The following is an 8,087-nucleotide window of genomic DNA, read 5'->3' on the forward strand; positions in this document are numbered from 1 at the left end:
TAAAAATAATTTAAAAACAATTTTAAGTGAATGTTTGCATTCAAAGAGGAGGTTTCAGGGCCGTGCCATGGGCAGGGCAGGGACCTCCCACTATCCCAGGTTGCTCCAAGTCCCATCCAACCTGGCCTTTGGCACTGCCAGGGATCTGGGGGCAGCCACAGCTTGTGCTCACCATTGCTTCTCCACAGGAAAGGAATTTGTCCCACTCTGCAGACATATAGTTTTTAAACCATGGCAGCTGTATAAATTAATTTTTATGACCTGCAGTATTTAATCTTATTAAATAATGACTTTAGGAGCCTGTTCCCTGGTGTAAGAGGATTAGGCTGCTCCACACTTTGTTTGTACTGCAGCGTGGAATCAGCTTAACACAAGTTTTATTGAATTTTTCCAACTTATCTTAGGAGAAGTGGTTAAGCAGAACTCATTGCCAATTACTCTGCTGAGTTAGGGTGACACCAAGTGCTGCAGGTCTTTGCTGGTCCCTTGAGTGCTCAGGGGTCTCCAGGTCCCTGCTGTCCCTTGTGTCACAGTGAGTGTCTGCAGAAGGGGAGCAAAGGCAGAGAATCCCAGATTGGTTTGGGTTGGGAGGGACCCCAAAGCCCATCCAGTGCCAGCCCTGCCATGGGCAGGGACACCTCCCACTGTCCCAGGCTGCTCCCAGCCCCAGTGTCCAGCCTGGCCTTGGGCACTGCCAGGGATCCAGGGGCAGCCCCAGCTGCTCTGGGCACCCTGTGCCAGGGCCTGCCCACCCTCCCAGGGAACAATTCCTGCCCAATCTCCCATCCAGCCCTGCCCTCTGGCACTGGGAAGCCATTCCCTGGGTCCTGTCCCTCCATGCCTTGTCCCCAGTCCCTCTGCAGCTCTCCTGGAGCCCCTTCAGGCCCTGCAAGGGGCTCTGAGCTCTCCCTGGATCCTTCCCTTCTCCAGGTGAGCACCCCCAGCTCTCCCAGCCTGGCTCCAGAGGGGGTCCAGCCCTGGGAGCAGCTCCGTGGCCTCCTCTGGCCTCTCTCCAGCAGCTCCATGTCCTTCTTGAGTTTGGGGCTCCAGGGCTGGATGCAGAACGAGAGAAGAGGTGTCCAGGTGGACGAGGCCACGTGAAAGCCCATCAGGAACCTGACCATGTGCGAGCCCTGGATCCACCCACCCCCCACGGATGTGCCTGTGGCTGCTTTTCCAGTGTCTCCACGTCCTGGCCTCTGGCCCTGCAGCCCCTGTGTGCTGCGTGGGAGCAGGAGTGGGAGGGAAGCTGCTCCTGGGTTTCCCTTCCCTCCATTCAGCTGCTTCCCCTGGAAAATGCAAGCTGCATTAAAGAGGCGGCATCAAGCTGGTAGAAGAAAGAGGTTTAAAAAAAACTCCACAGAAAAATGCCATAAATTAGAGCCATTGAGAGTTTCAATTTCTTTATTCTCATTGTTAATGTAATTTTTTTCACTTCTTTCTGTCTAACAGGATTGATATTTCTACCAGTGTAGTATTGGCACAATATAATAAAATGAAACTCTTTCAACAAACTGTTGCTATAGAAAACTTAAAAGCAGGAAATTAATGTGCTTTGAAGTGCTGTAATTGTGGTTAATAGAGGGGTACATGGAGGATTAAAAAATATATATTTTGCTTACTTAGTTTTCCCTCACCTGAATTCAGTTTTGAGGCAAAAAGCAAGACATTTTAAATTCCCTTAATGTCTCCAAATTAAACTGCTCCTCTTTGTATTTCTGGATCACTCTCAAGTTTCTGTAATTAGGAATAGAAATAAGGCTGGAAAATGGAAGAGGCAGAAGCATGAAAAAATTAACTTTTCACGGGTTGCAGCAAGTGCCGGTTTTTCTCCCTGAAGCTCAGATTTTAGGGAGCCTGGGATATTTTAAAGATTATTAGCATGGAGAGATTTGTTCATCAAAGGTGTGTTTTAATTGAATGTTTAGAAATATTGGAGTATGTAAATAAATAAAAATCAAAACGAAGTTTCCTAGGTGGGGCATCTCCACTTACCCAGGCTGTGCTCAGAGCTTGGCCTCTCCCATTGTTTATGGAGGTTATAAAATCGTCCTGTTGCCCCAAGAGAACCCAAACCAGGGGAGTCAATGGGCTGGGGGAGCTGGGGGGGCTCACCTGGAGAGGAGAAGGCTCCAGGGAGAGCTCAGAGCCCCTTGCAGGGCCTAAAGGGGCTCCAGGAGAGCTGGAGAGGGACTGGGGACAAGGCATGGAGGGACAGGAGCCAGGGAATGGCTTCCCAGTGCCAGAGGGCAGGGCTGGATGGGAGATTGGGCAGGAATTGTTCCCTGGGAGGGTGGGCAGGCCCTGGCACAGGGTGCCCAGAGCAGCTGGGGCTGCCCCTGGATCCCTGGCAGTGCCCAAGGCCAGGCTGGACATTGGGGCTGGGAGCAGCCTGGCACAGTGGGAGGTGTCCCTGCCCATGGCAGGGCTGGGAACTGGATCAGCTTTAGGGTCCCTTCCAACCCGAAGCAGGCTGGGATCCTGTGAGTTCTAATGAAGAATGAGAAAAGTGCTGTTTCCAATGGTGATTTCAGTACCGTGGATCCCTTCCCCTGCCCGTGCCGGCTCTGGGTGCCGCGCACTGAGCAGGGCTGGGGCAGGGGGAGACAGGGCTCTTACAGTCACACCTTACACTGAATAACGGCGCTTTTGTTTGGGTTTTTTTTAGGCAAAAAGGAACTGTTTGATGTAACAGGAAATTTCCCCACGACGTTTCTGTGACTGGCACTGAATGCTGAGCGTCTGGAGAGGAGCAGACCCGGTGCGAGCTCGGGTAGGAGCTCACCCCATCCTTTCCCCCGACTCGGACCCCGTTAGCTGGGGCTGGCAGGATCACGGTCATCCCCAAACCCTGCCCCAGCTCCTGCTGGGCCGGGTGCCAGCCCTGGTGCCAAGGCAGAGCTCAGCCCCCTTTCAGGGGCAGGGGAGGCGGTCGGAGCAGGGGCTGAACGGCGGCTGCGAGGAGCGGGCCCGAGAAAAGGCTGTGCTGGGCCATTGTCAGCTCTGGCTTTCAGTGACCTGTGCAGGGCTGTGGAGCAGCTCCAGCCTCACAGACCCGTACAAAGCCACGAGCATTGGCTTTGTTCCCTCCCTGCGGGGTGTGAGGGTGACATCCCCTCAGAGCAGGAGCAGCACGGCCCCAGCCGGCAGAGCTGCCTGCAGAGAGCCCGGCCCGCAGAGAAAACACGGAATATTTATAGCTCCGAGGGCTCCAGCACAGGGGGACGGACCCTGGGGAGCAGCAGCAGCAGCAGCAGAGCCTTTCTGGGAAGGAGGATCCGATCCGTGCGGCCGAGCCGAGCCCCGGCAGCGCCCGGCGCCAGGGCAGGGCTGGGATGAGCCCGGGGACTGCCGGTAACCGCGGCTGCTCCTGCCCACAGACAGCCTGAGCGCATCACCGAGGAAATTGGAGATGGCAGGGAACAGCCAGCTTTCCATTCTTTATGTTTCTCCCATTCTGTTTTGTGGGTTTGTCAATTTATTGGCCATTTCATCCAGCTCCTACTGGAGCACTTGCTACTGAATCGATGTAAAGATAATTTTAGTTTGCTTGCATGTAAAATTTATTCAAATATTGATAGTTCTCCTCACAATATGGCCCACATAGATCTGTAAGGACAAGGCAACCTATTTCTGAAAGCGATGTTTAAAATTAACTTCAGGATTTCAGAGCTGGACATGCATTACTTGGAATAATTTTAACACTTCAGGTTTTGAATCAGTAGCCCTGTTTGTAACTTAAATAACCATAAGAAGAATTCAGTACTAAGCACCAAAGTGCCTTGGCTGATGTTTGAAAGCTCTGTGTGTGTATTCCTAAGGCAGGGCGGGGGAAGGGAGGATGATCAGGAGAGAAAATTCCCATTTGTGTTTGCTTTCCTTGTGATTTCTTCTCTTACTGTCTCAGATCTGCTTCTTTTTTCCTTCATCCCTCCTTTTTCTTGGTCCATCCCCAGGTTTGATGTGCCAGAGCCAGCACTCACAAAAGGCTGATTCCATATTCCTGTTTTGCTTTTCCTTTTAAACTGAGGATGTTGAGCTATCTCAGTAATTTGAATTTTCCATGTTGAGCAGGACGTGGTGTCCAGTGGAAAGGATGACTGACCCTGGTGATTGCCTGATGGTCTCCAGATCTGGTGTGGAGCCTGTGCCTTCCTCCCTGCTCATCTGCTGACCCGTGCAGCATCCCAGCACTGCTTTGGGCCATTTCATTCACTCCTGGGTGCGTTTGATCCTCGAAGCCTTTGTTGGGACGCCTTGGATGGGAGAAAAGCTGATACTTGTTATTTATTTGGGAGTGAGCTGCTTCCTGGGAATTTTTGAAAGCTTTAATTCCTTTTCTAGGCTTTAAGTTTGAGTTCCTGTTTCAGGTTTTGCTGTTTGCCAGTGTCAGTGTGGCAGAGGTGGATAATCCCATTGGATAGGGTTTGGGATAATGGCTTTCCCAGCACTTCCCACTTCACAGTACAAGCCTCAGTCCTGCAGACACAACCAGAGTTATGTTCCAGGTAATTCCTAGAACTGACTAGACAGAACCAGACTTTTTTTTTTTTTTTCATTTCCATCTCCTTTTATATCTGAAACAAATTCCAATGCATGAGAAGGAAATAGGGACCCATCAGTATTAGATGTCAGATTAGAAGCTTTAAATAGGTAGGTCTGGAGGGAAGGCAGAAGCACTTGCACAATTCCTTTTTCAGGAATTCTCCTGGGAAGAAGAGAGATCCTCACACAGCATCTCTCTGAAAGCAGAATTACCTTTTTTAGATGGCTGATGAAAGTAGATGTGATGGCTACAAAACCCGTCTCCCACTCCCTCCAGTCTTAATTAATAGCTGGGCAAAGTTCATATGAATTTCCCACCTTGCAGAGACACCTCTTTGAACCTTTGTGCAAATATATTTTGAAGGGGTTTTTTGACCAACACTTAAAATATGTTTATTACCTGGGTTTTTTTCCCCAAGTCCTGATTCCTTAAAGTGAAAATAATGAAAGAAATGCTTTAACTCCTCAGTCCTTCAGGTGCCCTGTCCTGCACTGAGCGCACAGAACTCCTGGGCTTCCTCGGGGCTGTTCATTTATTTGCCAAAGACCAAAAGGTCAGGCACTTCCAGCTCGGTGAAGCTTCCAGTGAATTACATCATGCATAAAAATTTGCTATTTCCAAGCTACCCAGCCTCTCCTGTGAGGATACCTTGCTCGCCTGAGCAGAAAACAGGCTGTGCTAGCAGCTTTTGTGAGCAATGTTCTCCGTGAGCACACGGGCCCTCCACACAGCCCCTGCATGCAGCCCCAGCTCCTGGCTCCAGTGCTGCCCTCGGGGGCCATCCACAGGTTTGATCCCCATTTATTCTGCAGGGAATCACAGGGAAATGAGCTCCTGTCCAGGGCTGAGATGTGCACAGTAAGGGCCTGTCTTGAGCTGTGCACACAAACAGGGTTTGAGTGTCCGCTTAAGGCCCCAAACCTTCAGAAAAGACTGGGCAGGCATAATCATAGGATCATGGGATTGTCAAGCTCGGATACCGCAAAACTGCAAATCCACGGGAGCTGGCACCCAGCCGATGCTAATGAAAACCATGTGTGGGAAAGGACAGTGGAAATGGAGGTGCTGCTCTTGTAGGAGCACTCCCAAAGCAGGAAGAGTCCCACACATCTTCTCTCTCAGGGCTGGCTTTCCTGAACCTCCAGGCTGGACACTGGGGCTGGGAGCAGCCTGGGACAGTGGAAGGTGTCCCTGCCATGGCAGGGGTGGAGCTGGATGAGCTTTAAGGTCCCTTCCCACCCAGGCCATTCTGTTATTTTTTATGATTCTGTGTAATATTGCAAAACCATCCTTTTTGCAAATTCTGTCCTGAATTTAGAAAATAATTCTAAATGAGTTTATTAAGAAATGAATTCTGATCAATTTTTAAAGGAAAAATGAGACTTACCATGAAAAAATTTTGAACCATAGCAACAGTATAAAAATTATTTTTTGAGGGGGATCTTTTACAACTTAATTCCATCCCTATTTTCTATTTTTAACTTTTAATCAAAGCTTCTGGCTTGTTGGGAAATACAATAAATCTTTATATCTCCAAAGCTTTTAAAGTGTTCACTGTGCCTGCTGTTCTCTTTCTGACAGGAGATTATCCTTTTGAGTTGGAAATTTTCTGTAATTTGGGTCTAAAACGGTTGAAAGTGGAAGTGGGGCCTCAGGTCCGATTAACAGCAGCCCTAATGAAGGTGTGGGATGTGTGGAGGCTTTTCATGGCAGGGATGTGCTCCGGCCCCGCTGCCGTGGCCACGCTCAGAGCTCGGAGAAAGTCCCACTTTTGTCCTACGGTCGCTTTTCTTTTTTGGTTCCAGCCCTGCTGTCCTCACACAGCCCTGTCACAGGGACTTGCCCAAACCTGAGGGTTGTTTTCCCCGCTCTGTCCTCAGCTGGAGCTGCCTCAGCATCATCACCAAACCGGAACAGTGGGGATTCCATGGAATCACAGCATCACTGAGGTTGGAGAAGACATCCCAGGTCATCGGTCCCAAACTGCACCCAGATCCCACCACGCCCAATAAACCCCATTGCAGAGTTCCTCATCTGCTCGGTTCTTGAACACTTGCAGGGATGGGGACTCCACCACTGCCCTGGGCAGCTGTGCCAGGCCTTGAGCACTGTTTCAGGGAAGGAATTTTCCCCAATATCCACCCTGAACCTCTCCTGGTGTAACTTGAGACCATTTTCTGCTCTCCTTTTCCAAGTTCCTTGGAGAGGAGGCCAACTAACTCACTAACTCCTCCTTAGTTTATTATTAATAAAATGTATAAAATCATTGAGTCATTAATTTTAAGGCATTGGATCCCAGGATTTCCTGCCTGACTTTTTCTGCTTTTTATTTCCTATCTGCTCAGAAACTTCCCCAAGACTTGGATTCCTTCTTTTTCCTCTTCCCACTTTGAAATTAATCATTTGTGTGTTCCAGTCTGTTGGATGCTCAAAGGAGCACATGGAAGAGGAACAAACCCCAACCCTCCAGCTGCAGGATGCTTCATCCAGCACCATTTCCCTTAGCTGGAAGTGGGAAGGTGGAGCTGCTGGAGCCAAGCTCTGGGGTGGGGCTTGGCACTGGGGAATGGATGTGGTGATGTGGGAAACTTATCCAGGTGATGTGGTGATGTGGGAAACTTATCCCTCATGGTGTTCATTTATTTCCTGAGAAATATTTCTTTTGGGATGGCTGCTTTTTTCTGGAGAGCTGGACTTGAATAACGTGTTTATTAGGGCATTTCAAAGCATTTATTAGGGTATTTCAGTGCATTTTAGGATATTTTCAATGCATTTTTAGGGTGTCTCAAGGCCAGGGCTGGGGCACTCCCTCGCTGTCTCCAAATGATGGGAATCAGATCCAACAGTTCCTACTATGAAAACTTAGGGAAGCTGCTGCAGCCAAACCAGGAGATTGTAATCCTTGAGTGACCATAACCATTGGGGGAGTGGGAGGACAGGAGGCTCTAAAGCTGCCCTCTTGAGCCACACTTACTAAATCACTTTTACAGCCTGCAAATTCCCATGGATGCTTCATGTTCCCTGATTTTGTTAATGCTGCCTTTAAATTTAGCTTTAAATTCTTGTTACCATCAAGCTTTGCTTACGAATTTTGAGCACACGGGAATTCATTTCAGACTATTGCCTTAAAAGTAGGAGAACACAATATTTGTGCAAGGCTTCTAAAATATTTTGTTCTCAACTTAAGGGTCCTACTGTTTCATACAAACCATCAACACTTTGAGTGAGTAATTCTCCTAAAAATAACTCCTACCTGAAAGGGAAATGACTCACCTTTAATGTGAGTCAGCCCGTGGACTTCAGAACCCCCAGGATTTCTTTCTAGCAGAGGTGGGACTGTGTCACTGGATGACCTCCAAGGTCCCTCCCAGCCCAAACCAGGCTGGGATTCTGTGATTTTATCAAGGTGCTGAAGTCCAGACCCATGGCTCCCCTTGGACAGCTCTGACACTCCCTCTGCTTCCATGGTGGTGGAGTGCCCATCCCTGGAGGTGTCCCAGGAAGGCCTGGAGGTGACACTCAGAGCTCTGGGCTGGGGACA

The 8,087-nt window shown here is 49.3% G+C and overlaps 1 long non-coding RNA gene across 1 annotated transcript; it reads left to right on the forward strand.

The window, feature by feature from the left end:
• The first annotated feature begins 2,515 nt into the window (after nt 1–2,515).
• LOC116447600 lies at nt 2,516–4,503 on the forward strand. Its single transcript, XR_004241603.1, has 3 exons — nt 2,516–2,773; nt 4,075–4,222; nt 4,371–4,503. It is a non-coding gene; the product is annotated as an uncharacterized LOC116447600 (long non-coding RNA).
• Nucleotides 4,504–8,087: the final 3,584 nt, after the last annotated feature.

The sequence above is a fragment of the Corvus moneduloides genome, chromosome 8 (genome assembly GCF_009650955.1).
Source record: "Corvus moneduloides isolate bCorMon1 chromosome 8, bCorMon1.pri, whole genome shotgun sequence".
NCBI classification, from domain to species: Eukaryota; Metazoa; Chordata; class Aves; order Passeriformes; family Corvidae; genus Corvus; species Corvus moneduloides.